Here is a 21,972-nt window from a genome sequence, read left to right on the forward strand (position 1 = left end):
TTTTAATACCCCCTTGAAACTTCATCCCGCCCATGTATGAGGTTTCATGTTTCTTCAGAAGCCCGCCAGGGCTCCCGGCCTGCCCGCCAACCTTAAGGTTGGACAGGCAGGTCCATTAATCATGTTAATTACTTTTTTAATGGCCTTAAGTGGCCTTTGACAGTTCAGTGGGCGCGCGGCCGATTTGGAAATCGATGAAATGAAAATCTAAATGAAATAAATCTAAATCTAAAATCTAAGTGTCACCCTGCATATTTTACGTGTCATCGAGCGGGCCCCGCCCATCGCTTGCCGAACAGAAGGTTCTGCCTATAAAGCCTAAAGACATTGGCCTGAATTTTCCGGTTGGCTGGGGGTGGGAGGGGGGGTGGGGGTGGGGGGGGGGTGGGGGGGTGAAGTGGGAGTGGGAGCAAGTGTGGGTGGGCGCGGATGCGATCGCCGCCCGCGATCGGGTTTGGACTCCCATTTTATAGAGGCGGGCCAATTAAGGCCCTCCCGGCGTATTTCTCGACTCCTGAGGGTAGCAGGAGTGGGCGGGCGCACACAGACCGCCGGGTCCATTGGAGACCCGGCAGCCTTTTCTAGGCTGCTCACAATGGCAAGTGCAAGGCCACAGCAGAGGGCCCCTGGTGAGCAGGCCAATCCGGAATCCAGCGGGACAGGCTAGGCCGGAGGGTCGGCCGGGGCGGGTGGGGGGGGGGGGGTGGGGGTGGTGGTGGGGGTGGAGAGGGGGGGCAGTGTGCCCCTCGTTTTTCCGATGACTGCCTTGCTGCCCTCCTCGAGGGGGTGGCAGCACGGCAGGAGGTGCTTGTTCCCCAGGATAGGAGGAAGCGGCCCCCCCCTACCTGACGAAACGTGCCTGGGAAGAGGTGGCAGAGGTGGTGAGCTCCCGCGACGTGGTGCAGCGCACCTGGATCCAGTGTCGCAAGTCTGAGTGCAGTGACTGCAGTGAATCATTGACGGCGTTTGTCCTTGGCTGGGTGGGCCAGCAGATACTGCCCATGCTGAGGTCAGCCTGAGAGGGTGATGAGGAGATGTGTTTTGCTCCGCAGCATGTGTTATACTGAGTCCTACATGACTGGTGTGGAGGAGCTGCACCCAGGCGCTGTGTTAGAACTCCTAGTCAGGGTGATGAGATGTTGGGAGGGGGAGCTTCAAGGTGGCGTGGCAACAAACCATCTGCTGCGCTCTGCGCTCCACGTGCTTGCACCTCCTTGCTATGGAAGGATATAACGTGTGGTGCCTAATGTGATGTAGGCAGCATGTGTCCAAGGGGGTGGTGGGGGGATGGGGAGCAGGCCTGGCATCTTTGTGTGAGTGCTCAGTGGGGTGAGGAGGCACTGGAGCCCTGATATGTCCCACTCTGGTTGGGGTGGGCCAATTTGCACTAATCAATGCTCACGTCTCATTTTCAGGAGATGAATGCTCAGAACGCGGCAGAGTGTGTGAGGACTGGCGGCAGCCAGGCGCAGATCACCATTCTAAGCTGTTTTGAGCAGCAGGCCCTGGATCTGGAGAGGCGCCATGCTCCCAGGTCCACTGGTGTCGGTGAGGCTGAGGTGCCACAGCCAGGTGTTTATGCGCAACAGTGAGGTCAGCATTGTCCTCCCAACAGCAATAGCACTGCTGAATGTTAAATGATTTAATTTTGCAACATGGCTTGACAATTGGTTATGGAAAGTTGAGCGCATAATGATCTGGGGGACAGGGATGGACTTTGTCATTGTCTCCACGCTAAGTGATGCACTGTCCTTGTTCTTCCTTTCAGCATCATCGGAGCAGGGCCTGGAGGAGGAGCAGCAGAGGCCCCCTCTCACACCTGAGGGGTCTGAAGTCTCACCAGTGTCACACCATTTCTGTGAGGCAGGCACCAGCATAGATACTAGCATCTCGGTGGGAATCCGCACAACGGCTAATGTCCCGGGGCACAGTGGTGAGGGCACTTCACAGTCGCTGGAGGAGCTGGCAGAGACAGAGTGTGCCTATGGTGCCAGCAGTTGGAGGATTGCAGGGGACCAGGCACATGTTCAGTCGGTGCCTGATGATGAGCCTCTGGAGTCGTCTGTGACGTAGCAGCTGCAGGAAATGCAGCCGGGTGTGTGGGAGCATCTGGGGGAGATACATGAGGCTATGCTTGGCTTGGTCTCTGTGGTGGAGGAGGCGTGGGAGTTGCCTGGGTACCTTGCACAGACTTGTAATATCACCATCCTGTGATCACACACTATCTGCACGTTCATGGAGTGGAAGCCCTTCCTGTTGACAAAGGCACCAGGCTCACCTGCTGGCATCTTGATGGCCACATGTGTACAGTCTATAGCACCCTGGACGTGGGGGAAGCCAGCAATGGCACGAAGCTTCTGGCTCGCTGGGTCTGGCTTGCCTGGTCCCAACAGAATTGGATGAAGGTCAATGCATGCCTGAACAGAGCGTCTGTAACCTGCTTGACACAAGTGTGGACAGTTGATTGGGAGACACTGCAAAGATCACCCACCGAGCCCTGGAAGCAGCCAGAGGCATTGAAGTTGAGGGCAGCTGTGACCTTTAGAGCCACTGGCATGGGGTGTCTACCCACACAGTTAGGGGAGATCTCAGGACCAATCATCTGACAGATATAGTTGCCTGTCTCCCTTGAGAGACGGAGTCTCCTTTGGCACTGCGCCTCAGACGTATTGAGGTAACTGCTTCACCGCCTGTGGCCCCTTCTGCCTTGGACTTCCTCTTGGCCCTGCGCCCCTTGTGCCTGCGCCTGTCCTCCCAAAGGTGGCTCCCCTGGAGGCTGAATGTTCACTCCTGGCCTCCTCCCCCTTCTAGCCCTCCCTTCCTCCTCAGAGGAGCTGCCTCCAGTAGACCGTTCAGCTCTTATTCCCAGGCTAAGGGAAGGTTTCCTGAAACCTGCAGGCCCTGAAAAGATTCCTCACTGCAGAGCGCTGACCTGAAGGCTAAGAGTGTAGACAAAGCAGCTGGTATGCGTTTTAAAGTACTGCAGATCACACAGGCAAGTTTGAAAAACCTTCAAAAATAATTACTTGACTGTGCACATCCACGACCCCAGTGAGCCCTGTTATCCCACCCGTGGATGAGGTTAATACAAATGTGTCCTACCCGCCTGCCCGTTGTGCCCATGCATTGACCCAAAGATTGCACTGGCACCAAAAAATCGGCGTCGATGGAACAATCAAAGGCCTTAAGTGGCCTGTTAATTATTGGCGGGTGTGCGTTGGACATCATCGCGCACCCACCCAGCGAAATATCACGATGGTGTGCGGTGACGTCAGGACGCTCGCCCGACCTCACTGCACATCATTTTATGTGTGGACGTGTGGGGCCCGCCCCCCGTACGACAATGGGAAAATTCTGCCCATAATGAAACAATGGGTATTTGCATTCAAAGTGGAAAATATGTATAAAGGAGCAAAGGTTGTGTGAAAGGGAAGGCATTTTAAGATCTTACAAGTGTGAGAAGCCTTCAGCATTTATCCCTGAAGCTGTTATTTTCAAAGAACTGAAGTTAAATAAACTCACTTTGAATTCGACTGGTTCAGGATATCACGTTTCTTTGCCCGGGTCTTTTAAAATCCATGTGTTTTACTATTGCATTAACGAAAGTGTAATTAGGAGCCAGGTTAAGTAGGGAATTTAGAATTTATCATGGTAGTAATTTGTAGATCTACGTATGTATTTAAAAACACTTCTCTTATTAATAAATGTTTAATCTAGTTTTGTAAAACTCTATAAGACTTGGTGGTCTTATTACTACTGAATTCAAGGCACGTGTCTCGAAATTTATACAAATTGCTAAACAAGTTGTGACAGTTGTTTCAAGTTTCCATTTGGGATTTGAACAACTCAGCATTCACCATCAGCTGTGCCATAACATAGTTGGAGGCTCTTTGTGGGATATGTTTGAAATTCCTTGATTGTGCTGGAGTTGGTGAATCTTAAGGTTACGAGTATGAGAAGCACTTTGAATTTAGGAGTTGATGTGAGGTTTTTTTTAAGTGGTGAGACTGCAATATGGCTTTGGCAGTTGCTCAGACTTGCCTGGGAGCAGAAGTTATAACTTTGGCTGGTTTACAAAAGGTAACTAAAATTAAGTTAAGTAAATAACAATTGGGGTTACCTGCAGGGGCAAAGAAAGCAGATACAATTGATGGTATAGCACAGCTTTTAGAGTTGGAAGTGATACCAGACACTAATGAGTTACAGCTGGAGGTAGTGAGACTTCAGTTAGAAATGAAGAGGCTTGAATTTGAACAAGCAAAGGAACTGAGAAAACTTGAATTGGAGGCACATGAAAAGGAAAAATAATTAGAAATGAAAAACAAAACTGGAACTAGAGGCAGCAGAAAAACAAAGGGAAAAAGAGAGAGTATTTCAAAAAGAAATGGAAATGCGAAAACTTGATCTCCAGAGGGACAAGTCAACAATGAAAGAGAGAATGAAGGAAAGAGAAAGGGCACACCAGCTTAAAAGACTGGAAGCTAAAAAAGAGATCTCAGATTTTTTGAGGAAAGTTCTAATGATGAAAAAATACTAAACCTAAAACCCGGTGGGGAGATGTTTAAATTCGTATAAGCTCTTCCAAAAGAGATGTGAAAGCATTCTTTATTTCATTTGAGAAGATAGCGAAACAAGTGAAATGGCCACAGGAAAACCGGACATTGTTGTTACAACCCAGATTGTAGAGCACATGAGGTTTATACTTCACTGTCAGAAGAAATGTCAGTGAACTATAATGTGGTAAAAAAGGCTATTTTGAGTGTATAAGAGTTGGCACCTGAGGCATACTGGCAGAAATTTAGGAATATGAGAAAACAACCTGGGAAAACTTATATTGAATTTGAGAGAGTAAAACAAAGTAATTTTGACCGGTGGATACGGGCATTAAAGATAGAGACAGCATATGCAGCTTTTAGAGAAGTAATTCTTTTGGAAGAATTTAAAGATTCAATCCTTTCGGTAGTGAGAATTCATGTGGAGGAACAGAGGATTCAAACAGTAAGACAAGCAGCAGAGATAGCTGATGATTATGAGTTAGTTCACAGAGCTAAACCTTTTTTTGTTACCCCTTTAAATCAGAAAAGGGTAGAAAGTGGGAAGGTGAAAGGAAGGTGGGTAGTCAGGAAAGAGAAGAAGTAGGTGGAAATTCACAGGAAGTTTTTTCTCAGAATAAAATGGAAGGTGCTGAAGGTAGAAGTGACATTCAAAAATTGAGGTGTTTTTATTGTAATAAAGTTGTACATATGAAATATGTGTGCTGGAAACTGCAGGGAACATATGTTGGAATTATAGGGGTGCATAAAAGTTCTGGAAGTAAAAGTACTCTGGGTTCTGAGGTTCAGGCACAAGAAAAACCAGTGCTTTGTGTACAAGTAAATCAGTGATAAGTAAAGAAGTGGGAATGTGTCCACAATTTACCCAAGAGAATGCGGAGGAGAAGGTTGTAGAAATATTTAAAGATTTTGTGCGTGAAGGGAAAGTCTTTCCATGTGTACAGGGTGGAGTAAGTAAAGATGTTAAAATTTTAAGAGACACAGGGGCTAGTCAACCCTTAATGTTGTGGGATAGTGACATTTGTTGTTCAGAGGGAGTATTGCAGGAACAGGTGATAATAATTAGGGTTCATGGAGATGTTAAACCTATTCCATTGTGGGAGGTAAATTTAAAGAGTAAGTGGAAAACAGGTGAGGTGACTGTTGGAGTAGTAGAAAAATTGTCCATTGCAGGGGTTTAGTTTATTCAGGGTAATGATATAACTGGATCACAAATGTGGATGATGCCTATGGTAGTTGAGCAACCTCTAGAAATGTTTTCAACAGAAGTGTTGCAGAGAGAGCATCCTGTATTATTTCCAGATTGTGTGACAACGAGATTTCAGGCTCATAGGTTGAAACAAGAAGAATAGGAAGTTCAAAGGCAGGGGGTAGGTGTGGAAATCCAATCAACTGGCACTGTGTTTGATAAGGTTGTTCAGGAAGAAAGACTGGAGGACAATTCAGCTGAAATGTTTAACTTAAGGAGTTTAGTGGAGTTACAGAGAAAGGATTTGCAAATAAAATATTTATATCAGACAGCTTACTCAGAAACAGAGGCAAAATGTATTCCAGAATGTTATTACCTTAAGGGTAATGTTTTAATGAGAAAATAGAGGCCTTATCATGTCTCAGCAAATGAAAGCTGGAGGGAGCCAAATCAGATTGCACTACCATTTGGATGTAGAATTGAGATTCTGAGGATGGCTCATGAAATTTCAGTGGGGGTAGGGGTGCATTTAGGAATTAGAAAGACATGGACGAAGATACAAAAACATTTTCATTGGCCTGGATTGAATAGGGATGCAGTCAAATTCTGTAGAACATGTCACACAAGTCAGGTGATAGTGAAACCACAAGCAGTGATTAAACCAATTCCAATTCCAGCATTTGAAGAACCTTTTACTAGGGCCATGATTGATTGTGTAGGACTCCTCCCTAAGACTAAAAGTGGAAATCAGTACTTACTGACAACAATGGATGTGTAAACCAGGTTTCCTGAAGCAATACCTTTGAGAAACATTACAACAAAGAAAATTGCAGAAGAGTTAATTAATTTTTTTTTGCAAGATATGGCTTACCTAAAGTAATACAATCAGATCAGGGTTCAAATTTCATGTCGCAGCTGTTTAAGGAAGTAATGAACAGTTTGGGAATAAAACAGCTTAAGTCATCCAGAGTCACAAGGAGCTTTGGAAAGATGGCATCAAACTCTATAAACTATCATGAGATCGTATAGTCAGAATTATCCACAGGATTGGAATAGGGAAATTCCATTCCTGTTGTTTGCTATTAGGGACACTCCTAATGCATTGATTGGTTTTAGTCCTTTTGAACTAGTTTATGGCCATGAGGTGAGAGGACCACTGAAATAGATTCATGAGAAATTGGTGGGTCAAAATTTAGAAACTACTCTCCTGGATTATGTATCAAATTTCAGAGAGAGATTGGACAGAGTATGTGAGTTGGCTAGGGAACAGTTAAAGATATCATAGCAAGTGATGAAAGTGAAAGCAGACAGGAAAGCTACAGCTTGTAGTTTTGTTGCTGGGCAGAAAGTGCTAGCTCTGTTACTAGTACTGGAGGACTCATTAAAAGCAAGGTTTAGTGGGCCTTACAGGATTGAAAAGAAGCTGAGTGAAGGGAATTACTTAATAAATATTCCAGATAGAAGAAAGAAGCAGAGGGTGTGTCATGTAAATATGCTTAAAAAGTACTTTGACAGGGAAGAGGACCAAAAGGAGGTGTTAGTGGTGGTAGATAATGAGGTAGAAGTAGAAATGCAGGATTCTGAAATTGATTTTTCTCTAATTAAATTGGATAATGAGGGATACTTGAAAATTTAAATGTAATATTGAGTAACCTTCCAGACAAGTATCAAAGTGATTTGGAAAAGCTATTGCGGTCACACAAAGATATTTGTGGAAATAAGCTGGGAAGGACAAATTTAGCTATATATGATGTGTCTGTAGAAGTTTCATCTTCGCTAAGGCAACATTATTATAGATTAAATCTGGCAAAGTTATCACGAGTACAGAAAGAAATTGATTTCATGCTTCAAAATAATATCATTGAGTCTAGTTGCAGTAACTGGAATTCGCCTATTGTGCTGGTACTGAAACCAGATTGAACACAAAGACTGTGTGTGGACTATCAAAAGGTGAATGCGGTGACAAAAGCAGATTCATACCTTATACCATGGTTGGGAGATTGTATTGAAAAAGTAGCACAATCAAATTTATCACAAAAATTGACTTGCTAAGAGGATATTGGCATGTACCGTTATTGGAGAGAGCAAAGGATATATCGGCTTTTGTGATGCCAGATAGACAATATCATTTTAAAGTCAAACCATTTGATATGAAAAATACACCTGTAAGATTTCAAAGACTGACAAACAAAGTAATTGCAGGTCTGAGCAATTGTGCTGTTTATATTGATGACTTAATAGTTTTCAGTCAGACATGGGAGGAGCATTTACAGCATCTGGAATAATTATTTACTCGATTACAAGAAGCTAATTTAGTGATGAACTTGGCTAAAAGTGTACTTGCAAAAGTGCAAGTTACATATCTAGGCCATACCATTGGACATGGTAAGGTGGCTCCAAAAGATGTGAAAGTCAAGGCTATCGCGGATTTCCCCGTGCCTACAACAAAACAAGAAGTTTTAAGATTTCTGGGCCTGAGTGGGTTTTATCGGAAATTTGTACCAAATTTTAGCAGCATGCTTGCTCCACTGACTGAACTATTAAAAAAGAACAAATAGTTTCAATGGACACAGGAGTGTCAGAAGGCATTTGACAATTTGAAAACTGTATTAACTACGACTCCAATTTTGGCAGTACCCAATTACCCCAAGCAATTTAAGTTGGCCGTTGATGCAAGTGATATAGGCATTGGAGCTGTACTGTTACAAGAAGATGAAAGTGGAATTGAAACTGACAGGGTATTTTTCACAGAAGCTGAACGTACAACAGAGAAGATATTCAATGGTCGAAAATGAGACTTTGGGTTTGGCCTTAGCATTGCAGCATTTTGGAATTTATGTTGTAAACAATTCATCAGAAACAATTGTTTATACAGACCACAATCCTTTAAAGTTTCTGGACAAATCTCGAGACAGAAATGCAAGGCTATTCTGATGGAGTTTACTACTGCAACCATCTAATCTACAGATTATACATGTAGTGGGTTGAGAAAATCTGACTGCAGATGCATTATCAAGAGTTTGAAGCTTAAAGGGAAAATTTGACATTTAAAACCTGGGCCAGAATTTTACCTTCGGTGTGCGGCCCGACAAGCTGGAACGTAAAATGACGCACGATGACATTGGGCATGTGTCCCAATGTCACCGTGCACTGTCGTGATATTTCGTTCGGTGGGCGCGTGCCATAGTCAGCTGTGGGCCGCTGATAATCGAAAGGCCTATTCAGGCCATTAAGAAGGTAATTAAGTTGAAGCTTAAGCTGCCCATCCAACCTAACGTTTGGCAGGCGGGTGAAAAGGCCAAGTGGCCTTTACATTTATTAGGAAAACTCATCCACAAGCGGGATAAGGTTTCCTAAAGCTATTACAAATTAAGTAAAAACTTTCTTTTGAAATTAATAATATGTCCCATTTCACGTGACACAGTCACATGAGGGGACGTGTTTCATTGAATTTTTATTGCATTTATTAATTTTTTCAAAAAGCGCTTCAAGCTCCATGCTTCAGGGAGATTGAAACGCTCTTTCGCACACGTGCGTGAGCTGTGTGCCAGGCCCGCGCTCCCTCTTCTCCCTGCCTGCACAGGTAGTGCTCATGATACTGCTCGCGATCCATGCAAGGTGGGCTTTAATTGGCCCGCCAACGTGAAATCGCGGTTTGGTGCTGATTACGGGTGGTGGTCGGCTTCCCCACCGACCCGCGTGCTGCCGCTGAGCCCGCCCGATGTGGGAAAAATTCAGGGCCTGGACACTGAACTGAAATGATTTCTGTTGATACGAAGGATTTGTATGTATATTGTTATGTTAATGTATGCATCTGGTAATGTAATAGTGTACGTATATAGTTAAGTATTGGAGATAGTATAAGATGGGTTAATAAAAATGCAGCCGTCTTTTTAAGTTATGACAGTTCATAAGGAGGGGTATGTCAGGAAGATATAATAATTCTCATAATGTTATTGGAATTTATTGTAAAGTTGTGGTATCTGTGTCTAAATGTGTGTGTGTGTGAGAGAAAGAGACTTAATTGGATTAAAGGCAGCTGGTCTGAAGGCTTTGATATAAACATAGTAAATATGGGGGATGTTTAGAATGTAAGGTGTAAAAGGACATTTGCATTTTTAAATGAACCAGACTAAATTGTTTTCAAAGGAGGAGTGTAATGTGTCACCTAGCCAGGTGAAGTTTAGAAACAGAGGGCTGAATTTTCCCCCTGGTCGGGGGTGGGGGGGGGGGGGGGGGACGTTAAGTGGCGGGCGTGTACAGGCGCGCTTCTGATCAGCGCCCCCAATCGGCAATTAAGGCCCGCCCAGCGTGATGTCCACACAGAAACGTTATGCGCTTCCTGTACAGGCAAGGGGGAATCCCAAAATTGAGAGTGCGCTCTTTCGCGCATGTGCACGAAAGAGCGCACTCATCTCCCTGAGGCTAAGTGCAGCCTCAGGGAACAAAGAACAAAGAAAAGTACAGCAAAGGAACAGGCCATTCGGCCCTCCAAGCCTGCGCTGATCATATTGCCTGTCAAACTAAAACATTTTGCACTTCTGGAGTCCGTATCCCTCTATTCCCATCCTATTCATGTATTTGTCAAGCTGCCTCTTAAACACCACTATCGTACCTGCTTCCACCACCTTCTTTGGCAGCAAATTCCAGACACTCACTACCCTCTGTGTAAAAAACTTGCACCGCACATCTCCTCTAAAGTTTTCTCCTCTCACCTTAAATCTATGTCCCCTAGTAATTGACTCTTCCACCCTGGGAAAAAGCTTCTGACTATCTACTCTATCCATGCCACTCATAATTTTGTAAACTTCTAACAAGTCACCCCTCAATCTCCGTTGCTCTAGTGAGAACAACCCGAGTTTCTCCAACCCCTCCTCATAGCTAATAACCTCCAGACCAGGCAGCATCCTGGTAAACCTCCTCTGCATCCTTTCCAATGCCTCCATATCCTTCTGGTAATGTGGCGACCAGAATTGCACGCAATATTTCAAGTGTAGCCTAACCAAGGTTCTATACAGCTGCAGCATGACTTCCCAGCTTTTATACTCAATACCCCTGCCGATGAAGGAAAACATGCCATATGCCTTCCTGACTACCTTATCCACCTGCGTTGCCACTTTCAGTGACCTGTGGACCTGTACACCCAGATCCCTCTGCCTGTCGATGCACTTAAGGGTTCTGTCATTTACTGTATAATTCCTACCTGTATTAGACCTTCCAAAATGCATTACCTCGCATTTGTCCAGATTAAATGCCATCTGCCATTTCTCTGCCCAAGTCTCCAACTGGTCTATATCCCGTTGTATCCTTTGACAATCCTCTTCACTATCTGCAACTCCTCCAACCTTAGTGTCATCTGCAAACTTACTAATTAGCCCAGTTACATTTTCCTCCAAATCATTTATGTATACTACAAACAGCAAAGGTCCCAGCACTGATCCCTGCGGAACTCCACTAGTCACAGCTCTCCATTCAGAAAAGCACCCTTCCACTGCTATCCTCTGTCTTCTATGACCAAGCCAATTCTATATCCATCTTGCCAGCTCACCTCTGATCCCGTGTGACTTTACCTTCTGTACCAGACTGCCATGAGGGACCTTGTCAAAGGCCTTACTGAAATCCATGTAGATAACATCCACTGCCCTTCCATCATTGATCATCTTTGTCACTTCCTTGAAAAACTCAATCAAGTTAGTGAGAAATGACCTCCCCTTCACAAAACCATGCTGCCTCTCACTAATACGCCCATTTGCTTCCAAATGGTAGTAAATCCTGTCATGAAGAATCTTCTCCAATAATTTCCCTACCACTGATGTAAGGCCCACCGGCCTGTAATTTCCTGGATTATCCCTGCTACCCTTCTTAAACAATGGAACAACATTGGCCATTCTCCAGTCCTCTTGGACCTCACCCGTAGCCATTGAGGATACAAAGATTTCTGTCAAGGCCCCAGCAATCTCTTCCCTTGCCTCCCTCAGTACTCTGGGGTAGATCCCATCTGGCCCTGGGGACTTATCCACCTTAATATTCTTCAAATAGACTAATCAGAGAAATACTGTAAATGTCAAAAACCTAAAAATAGAAAAATAAAATTTCCCTAACATGTCCCCTCATGTGACAATGTCACATGAGTTGGGATATGTCCATAATTTTCACAAAAACTTTATTAAAATTTTTTAAAAGCTACATGCAACCTCATCCCCGCTGGTGGATGAGGTTTCATGCTTTTTCTAATTCGCACCGGGGCTCCTGGCCTGTCCATCAACTTTAAAGTTGGACGGGCAGGTCCTTTAATTACTTAATTGCCTCTATCAATGACCTCAGTTGGCCATTGACAGGTCGGCGGGCGTGCAGCTGATTTCGCTGCATCCCCGCCTTCCTGAAAATTTAAATGGGGCGCGGTGACGTTGGGAGTTCCCCTGGATGTTGCGGTGTGTCATTTTACGCATCGGCAAGCGGGCCCCAGAGTATTTATTTTTCCCAAAGATTACTGGTAAAACTTAGTGCTATGAGAAATTTTTATTATCAGAAAGATAAGGTCCAAAGACATAGTGTAACAATGGGAATTTGCATTCAAAAGAGAAAATATGTATGAAAAAGCAAAGGTCGTGTGTAGGGGGAAGGCATTTTAAGTTCTTACAAGTGTGAAAAGCCTTCAGCACCTATGCCTCAAGCTGTTGTTTTCAAAGAACTGAAGTTAAGAAAACTCACTTTGAATTTGACTGGTTCAGGGTATCATGTTTCTTTGCCTGGGTCTTTTAAAATCCATGTGCCTTACTGTTGCCTTAACAAAAGTGTAACTAGGAGTCAGATTATGTAGGGGATTTAGAATTTATCTTAGTAATTTGTAGATCTATGTACGTATTTAAAATCATTTCTCTTATTAATAAATGTTTAATCTAGTTTTGTAAACACCTAAAAGACTTGGTGGTCTTATTACTACTGAATTCAAAGTATGCATCTCAAAAGTTATACAAATTGCAAAACAAGTTGTGGCAGTTGTTTCAAGTTTCCCTTTGGGATTTGAACAACTCAGCATTTACCATCGGCCGTGCCATAACACTTGAGTTAATTCAAAACTCTGCTGCTCGTATCCTAGGTTGCACCAGTCCCATTTAACTATTACATCTGTGCTCACTGACTTCTATTGGTTTCTCCTCTGGCAACACCTTGATGTTAAAATTCTCATTTTGCTTGCAAATCCCTCCATGGCCTTGCCCCTCCCTATCTCTTAGGTGGTGATGGTGACATAGTAATGTCATTGGGCTAGCAGCCCAGGTTAAGCACTAGGGAGATGGGTTCAAATCCCAACATGGCAGCTGCTGGAATTGGAAATCTATTAATAAATCTGGAATATTAAGATAGCCTCAGTGACAACTATCATCAATTGTTGTAAAAACCCATCTGGTTCACTAAAGTCCTTTAGGGAAGGAAATCTGCCATCCTTACCTGGTCTGGCCTACATGTGGCTCCAGACCTACAGCAATGTGGTTTACTCTTAACTGCCCTGTGAAGTGGCCTAACAAGCTGCCACTCAGTCCAAGGGCAACTAAGGATGAGGAACAAATGCTGACCTTGCCAGCGATGCCCGCATCCCATGAAAGAATAAAGAAACATCTATGAAATTTTCTTCAGGCCCACAACTCTCTGAAAATATGTGCACCACTCCAATTTTAGCACCTTGCGCATCCCTGATTTTAATTACTCTATCATTGATGGCTGTGCCTTCAGCTGCCTAGACCCTAAACTATGAAGTTGCATCACTAAATGTCTTTAGCTCTCTCTTCTGCTTTAAGACGTTCCTTTAAACCCACCCCTTTGACCAAACCTTTGGTCATCTATCTTAACATCCCCTTCTTGGTGTCAAATTTTGTTTGATAATTACTCCTGTGAAGTGGCTTATTACATTAAGGGCACTTTATAAATGCAGGCTGCTGTGTTTGGATTTGATCCCTTTGAGGCTGATTACTACCATGACTTAAGAGTTAAGTTCAGTGAGGGTGCACATCGAAGGAAGAGTGTACGCAAGCAGCTGGCTCTCTATGTAAGTGAGGATTCACCTATCAAACACAACCTCTTACACTATCAGATTGCAAATAGGAAATCACAATATGATAACTTAGAAGAACAATAGTGCCACATCACTTCCTGTGGTGCTTTACTTGCCACACTATATATGTTTTGACACAAGACAAAGATTGAAAATATAAAGAATTGAGACAGACAGTTATCACTTCTGCATCACTAGACCTAACAATATTTACATATAGTTATTCCTCTTTAGGGTCCAAGTGTGGCTTTCTGGATGCAATTCAACTGAGACAACAAAATAAACATTTTCCTTTATTTAGGCAGGTAGTTTTGAGAGGGAAGGTATGTTGGGAGTATAATTTGCTCCATGCTGTCATCAGATAATTGTGGTCCAGATGTCACATTTTGCCTTTTTGTGCCTTGGGTGGGAGTTACACACTCTTTGTTTACGAGTGATAATTTGCTTTCCGCAAGTAGCTGTGTTGCAGTTGTTTTGATGATATGTATTGGTACATGTGGAAATTATAAGAAAGACTGGTTTCTGCACAGCAAAGGAATTTAAGGCCAGCAATTTTCCATTCTTTGATGCACTGTCACATGAGGGAACATGTTTAAATTATTTTCTACTTCATTTATTGAAAAGTTTTATTATCACCTTAATCTCCCTGAGGCAGCTCTGTGCCTCAGAGATTGCTGCGCTCTTTCGCGCGCATGTGCGAAAGAGTGCAGGCCCCGACTCACCCTCCTTCCGCCTGCACAGGTAGCGTTGAGTGCTACTGGCCGCGTGTTATGCTGGGCAGGCCTTAATTGGCCCACCCACATAAAATGGCAGCGCGCAGCCGATCATGGGCGGCGATTGGCTCTGCGCCTGGCCCCGCCTGCTCCTGCCCAGCCTGCCTGCCATAGGAAAGATTCTACCCCCTATTTCTATTTTGTGGAGACTGTTAAATCCATGGCTTAAACGTGACACACACAGCAATACTACTGCATTAAACCCAAGTGAAATTGGAAGTTTTCCTTAGTTGTGATATAGGATATAGAGACGTGGCAAAGATGAGGTACTAGTTTATGCAGATCAATCAGCTTGTGGGCCTGAAAACCAAATGTGTCAAGAATATTTGCTCCTTTTTTTTGAAACAGCTCTTGATGTGTTTTGGGCCTGTACTCACTGGAGTTTAGACGAATGAGGGGCGACCTTATTGAAACATATAAGATTCTTAGTGGGCTTGACAGGGTAGATGCTGAGAGGTTGTTTCCCCTTGTGGGAGAGTCTAGGACCAGAGGGCATAATCTCAGAGTAAGGGGTCACCCATTTAAGACAGAGATGAGGAGGAATTTCTTCTCTCAGAGGGTAGTGAATCTTTGGAATTCTTTACCGCAGAGGTCTGTAGAGGCTGGGTGGTTAAGTATATTCAAGGCTGTGATACACAGATTTTTAATTTTTATGGGAGTCAAGGGCTATGGGGAAAAGACAGGAATGGGGAATTGAGGATTATTAGATCAGCCATGATCTCATTGAATGGCAGAGCAGGCTCGATGGGCCGAATGGCCTACTTCTGCTCATATTCTTATGGTCTCGTGGTCAATCCAACTACACAAGAGTCATATCACTTTCTTTCCTATCAAGATTCTCTCCCCTGAAGAAAGTTTTCATCATATTGTAAGATAAAAGCAAAATATTGTGCATGCTGGAAATCTGAAATAAAAAAAAATGCTGGAAAAACTCAGGATATCTGTGGAGAGAGAAACAGAGTTAATGGAGAGATTTTGTCTGGACACAAGACAAAGGGAGTGATAATTATAGCTTTAAAGACTTCCTCCAATGCTCATATTTCTGTTATTGGCCTGCTACAATGTTCCAGAAGCCCAATGCAAAGTAGAACAGCACCTCATCTTCTGACTAGGCACTTTACAGCCTTCTAGACTTAACATTGAGTTCAACAACTTCAGACCAGGAACTCTGTCCTCCATTTTGTTTTGTTTTTTTATGTCCACAACATCTTTGCTATTTAATTTCTCCTGATCTTCAACCTATCCTTGACCTTCTATTTTGCTCCACCTGCTCCACCACCACACCCTACCCCCTTTTCAACGACATAAAACCCATCACATTTCAACCTCTCTTTAGCTCTGAAACAGAGCTACGGACTTGAAACACTAGCTGTATTTTTCTCTCCACAGATGCTGCTAGACCTGCTGAGTTTTTCCAGCATTTTCTGCTTTCATTTCATCAACCTGTGTTTTGCCCACATTTATCAGCAATGGGCTATTAGTTTGCTGTGTGCAAGTAAACAAGCAAAATTGGATGCAAATGAAATTAAGCCTCAACAAGCACCGGATACAATAGTAAAACTGCAGTGAAATGAAATTTTGGATGAATGTGATGTGTCATGAAACTATCATATTTTTAATAATATTTTTGTGGGATATTGTAAAATAGGCTTATGTGTGTGTGTGTGTGTGGTTCTGTGTGTGGCTGATTTAATTGAATTAGAGACAATTAGACTGAAAGGTTTAAATTATCAAATGAGTTAGGTGTAAAAAGGGCATTTGAAATACTAAGGAGTAAGCTAGCATAAAGTCAGCAGGTGCGGTGTGAATGAAATTTGCATTTTAAGTGGAGAGTTGTTTGATTTTCAAAGAGACATGACAAGGGTTTTATGATTAGCAAGATAAATAGGGCAAGATTATTAAGTTGATTTTTCCCAAAAGTGCTGACCATAATGGCAACATAAAAGATATTTATATTATGGAAAAGTAAATTTCAAAGACACGGGGGAACAATGGGATTTAAAGATTAAAGAGTAAGAAATATATTTAAAGAAGGATGGAAGGCTGTGTGGTGTGTGGCCATCTGAGATCTGAAATGTACACCATGTGAAACAGACTTGGGGAAAAGCCTCTAGCCACTTTGCAGAAGTCTGCTGTTCCAGAACCAAATTTGTGCTAAAAGCCTTTGGAATTCCACTGTTGAGTGGGTGCTTGTGGTAACCTTGCTGGATTGTCTCTATAAATTTAAAATCTATTTTGGATTGTTGCCTTAAAGGGAGTGTGTAGTTGGGAGTCTGGTTAATTAAGAATTTTGGAAATTGTTATAATATTAAGTAACTGTATAGTCTTGTGTATATGCTTTAATCTTTTATTTTGTTAATAAATGTTTTAATTTATTTTTTTAAATCTCTAAAGGTGTTAGTGGGCTCATTACTTCTGAATTCAGTGCACAAACCTTCTCATAATAAATACAAATTTCAAAACCATTGTGATGGCGTGGCCAAGTTTCCCTTGTGGATTTGGTCAGCCTGGCAAATACCACCTGCTGTATTGTAACAAAACTGGGGGCTTTTTGTGGGATATTTGAAATTGCTTGATTGGCTTGGAGTCGGTGAATACGAGAAGAACATTGAACTTAGGGGCTGGTGTTAAGGGATTTTAAATCAGTGAGACTGTAAATATGGCTTTAACCATTGTTAAGACTTTTCTGGGAGTAGAATATATAACCCTCACTGGTTTACAAAAAGTAATTAAGGATCAGTTAACAGAATTGGTGGATAGGTTTCAGCTAGGATTAACCACAGGGGCAAAGAAAGTGGACGTGATTGAAATCATAACACAGCATTTGAAACTGGAAGGGATACCTGAAGCTAGTGAGTCAGTTGAATTGACTAAGATTCAGTTGCAAATGAAAAATACTTGAATTAGAGGCAAAAGAAAAAGAATTGGAATTAAAAAGGCTCGAGGAAAAGGAAAGACAACGAGTATTTAAAAGGGAAATGGTGGAAAGAGAAAAGGAATGAGGAAGAGAATATCAGATTAAAAGGATGGAAGTTAAAAAATAGGTCTCAGATGCTGAGGAAGGTTTGGATGTGGAAATGACCACTTTCAAATACAACCCAGTGGGGAGATGTTTAAGTTTGTGAAGGCCCTTCCGAAGTTTGAGGAAAGGGATGTAGATGCATTCTTTATTTCATTTGAGAAGATAGCTAAGCAGATGAAATCGCCACAAGAAATCTGGACACTGCTTTTACAGTCTAGATTGGCAGGCAGAGCTTATGAGGTATATGCATTGCTGTCAGAAGAAGTATCGGTGGATTATGAGGCAGTAAAATAGGCTATTTTGAGAGCTTATGAATTGGTTCCTGAGGCATACAGGCAGAAATTTAGGAATGTAAGGAAGCAGATTTGTCAGACTTATATTCAATTTGAGAGAGTAAAACAAAGTAATTTTGACTGGTGGATATGGGCATTAAAGGTAGAGACAACATATGCAGCTCTTAGAGAAGTAATTTTTTGGAAGAATTAGAACTCATGCGGAAGAACAGAGGGTTAAAACAGCTAGGCAAGCAGCAGAGATAGCTGATGATTATGAGTTAGTCCATAGATCACCCTTTTAAATCCAAGAAGGATAGGAAGTGGGAAGTTGAAAGGAGGGCAGGGAGTCAGGAAAGAGAAGGAGCATTTGGAAATTTTCAGGAAGTTTCTCTTCAGACCACAAAGGAAGGTGCTGAGGGTAGAAGTGACACTCAAAAACTTAGGTGTTTTCATTGTAATAAGGTGGGGCACACAAAGCCAATGTGTTGGTGTTTACAGGGAAATCCTATTGTAGTAGTTGGAACACTGAAAAGTTCTGGAAATAAGAGTACTGTGGGTTCTGAGATCCAAAAGTATGAAAAAGCAATGGTTTGTATACAGGTGAAGCAGGAAAAATCAGTGGTAAGTAAAAAGGATGGAAGGCAGTATGAGGGATGGCCATGTGAGGTCTGAAAGGTACACCATATGAAACAGACTTGGGGAAAAGCCTCTAGCCACTTTGCAGAAGTCTGCTGTTCCAGTAACCAAAGTTGTGTCAAAAGCTTTTGGAATTCCACTGTCAAGTAGGTGGTTGTGGTAACCTTGCTGGACTGCCTCTATAAATTTAAAATCTATTTTGGACCATTGCCTTAAAGGGGGTGTGTAGTTGGGAGTCCAGTTAATTAGGGATTTTGGGAATTGTTATAATGTTAAATAACTGTGTAGCTGTGATCTTGTGTGTGTGTGTTTTATTCTTTTCTTTTGTTAATAAATGTTTTAATTTAATTTTAAAAATCTCTGAAGGCATTGGTGGGCTTATTACTTCTGAATTCAGTGTACAAACCTTCTTGTAATAAATACAAATTGCAAAACCGTCGTGATCATGTGGCCAAGTTTCCCTTGTGGATTTGGTCAGCCTGGCAAATACCACTTGTCGTGTTGTAACAGAGCAAGGATCAATGCTATGTATTAAACATAATTTTGAATTGGATTTAGCACATCTTTGGCATTCCAGAAAAGTGAAACAATGTCAGCTTGCCATGTTCATATTTTATCTTGTCAATAATTATCTAATGTTTTATTCAACTTGACTTGTTTTGTTGATGCTGACTTCATTGGTTTGGGCAGCAGTGATATTTGCTTTAATTACTGGATTACTGTCCTAATCAGAATTAGTGTTTTCTCTTCCTGTATATACACATGCAAATACTAAGAGAGCAATAGTATGGGAACAATTGAATGTTAGATAAAATGAAAGAAAGTTAATATGCAGCATCATTTTCAGATCATGGGCAGATTACCTATTTTTTCATGTACCTCCCTCTCTCCCATTGTAGGTAGGTTACTTGTTTTTGAAACAAAATAAACTGCAAATGCTGGAAATTGGAAGAGAAACAGTAACTCAAGAGATTGAACAACTTTGAAAAGAAGAAAGACAGGTATCACGAGACTTGAGTACATAAGGAAAAATTCAGCAAAACAGAGCTCCCAGAAAGGACTTGCATATACAGGGACATGGAACTGGCGATAGTGGTACAGTGATCCCAGGATATGATTATGTGCATCCTCTTGGTATGGCTCCTCACTGGGAGCGTGAGATTGTTCAATTTGCCATGCAGTTTAGGTTGAGACTCCAGTGCAGGACTGAGAAAGTGCTGCATTATTTGAATAAAGTTTAAACTGAAGTCCTGCCTGCCTGTTCCAATGGTTTGTCCAATGCGAAGTTGTCACGATTGACATTGCTGCTCATGGGAACCTGCTGTGCAAATCTTGGTCACCACATCTGCCGATTTAACAACAGTGACAACACTTCAAAGTATTGAATGCAAAGTGCTATAGATATAACAATACCTTAATTTTTAAATCCTCACTCTTGTTTGCAAATAGCACTCCTAGTTCCCTATCTCTGTAACATCCTCCAACCCGATACAACCCACTGTGATATCTGCATTCCTCCAGTTCTGGCCCCTTGAGCACCCCAATTTTAAGTGCTTTATTATTGGTAGCTGTGCTTTCAGCTGCCTAGGCCCTAAGTTCTGGAGTGCACTCTCTAAAGCTGTACACCTCTCCAACTCTGTTTTCTCCTTTAAGATGCCTGTTAAAGCCTACTTCATTGACCAAGCCTTTGGACATCTGTCATGATATCTCCTTATGAGGCATAAAAATATTTTAATTGATAATGCTCGTCAAGCACCTTGGAACAATTGCCTCTTCAAAGGTGCTATTTAGATGCAAATTGTGGTTGTAGCTGGTGCTGAGAAATTTAATACGATGCAATACGAAGGTGTCAATTATTCATGTTTTGACAGAATTGATTATGGGGTTTTCTGTCCTATATTTAGATATCAGTGTATATGGGAGCAGTTCAATTAGCCAATCTGAACATTTCTAATGCCAAAACAGACATAGGTGCAAACAATCTTCCAAAACTTTCAGACTCTATATTCTGAAAAATTAAAGGAGCTTTTGTGACTTTTATTTTCAAAATTGTGCTATCTGAATAAATCTGAAAATCGATCTCTCTTGCCCTCTAGTGTTTACATGTTGATAATCCCACGCCTAGGAGAAGATACTTCAATCTGGCCTGATTCGATCAGCCATTTGCGGGCCTCCTTAGGGGTAGATTAAAAGAGGCATTAGTTATTCTCTAGTTTATATGCACATAAATGCTTGAATATTAATTTGAAGCTGACAATGGAGATGCAAATTTCTTTGGTAAAATGAAGCCCATGAGAATCAGTATTATTAGAAGGGATATAATTATGTTTTTTCTCCATATTGTATTATACATAATTCATTATGTCTCTATTTTGTTTTGCAACTTACTCAGGCCTTGGTTAAATGGCCTGCCCTAATTTCAAAACCTATGCTAACCCATGCTGAATCTATTTGGAGCTTGTAAAAATATATGCAACGTCATAATTTTTATTAGGAATTGGATCTTCTTTTCCAGGCATCATCCTTGATTGTTCAAGAATTGCTGAACCAAGGCTTATGCTGTGAATGTTGACTGCTGTATGGTAGGTATAGATATTAATACTGTGCAGATATTTCTGAAGTTTATTCCTAATAATTGATTCCATTGTTTTACACAAGAGTAGAAGCAAAGCAAGTAGGCTGCCTGCATCAGTGTTGACACTCCACATTTTTGACCGTGGGAACTATTTTAGTATTTGTCCAGTCTAACATTATTTTAGTAGTGTCCAGTGTCCCTTTCATTATGATTTATTGTGACTTAAAAATCTAGTCGTAAAAATTCCCAGCACTCTGGAGATTGAGCTATGTTGAGCCCGTTAAGCCTATATCAAATTCATTGATTTTAATTTGATGAAAATATTCAGGTGTTAATCTTTGCTGAAGCTTTTGACCAGTTTGTTTTACCAAATCAATTCAATAGAGAAAGAGACTGACCTTTTTCTCTTGCTCTCCCTTCAATTAATTATTTAATTGAAAATACCCTTAAATCCTTAAAAGATAAGGCTGAAGCATTCGCAACAGTCTTCAGCTAGAATTGTTGATTGGATGATCCATCTCGTCCTCCTCCAGGAGTCCCCAGCATCACAGATGCCAGTCTTCAGCCAATTCGATTCACTCCACATACTATCAAGAAGTAGCTGCAGGCACTGGATACCAAAAAGGCTATGAGCACTGACAACATTCCGGCAATTCTACTGAAGGTTTGTGGTCCAGGACTTGCCGTGCCCATAGCCAAGCTGTTCCAGTACAGCTACAACACTGGCATCTATCCGGAAATGTCAAAAATTGTCCAAGTATATCCTGTACACAAAAAGCAGGACAAATCCAACCTGTCCAATTACCACCCCAGCAGACTACTCTCCATCATCAGTAAAAGGGTCATCAATCGTGCCATCAAGTGGCACTTGCTTAGCAATAACTTGCTTACTGATGGTA

General features: G+C 42.1%; 1 long non-coding RNA gene across 2 annotated transcripts in view; it reads left to right on the plus strand.

Annotated features, from left to right (window-relative positions):
* Positions 1-21,972, plus strand: part of LOC144669801 (uncharacterized) — a 67,496-nt gene that overhangs the window by 39,440 nt on the left and 6,084 nt on the right. For both annotated transcript variants that reach the window (XR_013573749.1, XR_013573750.1), the window contains 2 exons: positions 19,398-19,499; positions 21,014-21,080. This is a non-coding gene — a long non-coding RNA (uncharacterized LOC144669801). The remainder of the gene's footprint in view (positions 1-19,397; positions 19,500-21,013; positions 21,081-21,972) is intronic.

This window comes from Cetorhinus maximus, chromosome 2 (genome assembly GCF_964194155.1).
Source record: "Cetorhinus maximus chromosome 2, sCetMax3.hap1.1, whole genome shotgun sequence".
In the NCBI taxonomy this organism is placed as follows: domain Eukaryota; kingdom Metazoa; phylum Chordata; class Chondrichthyes; order Lamniformes; family Cetorhinidae; genus Cetorhinus; species Cetorhinus maximus.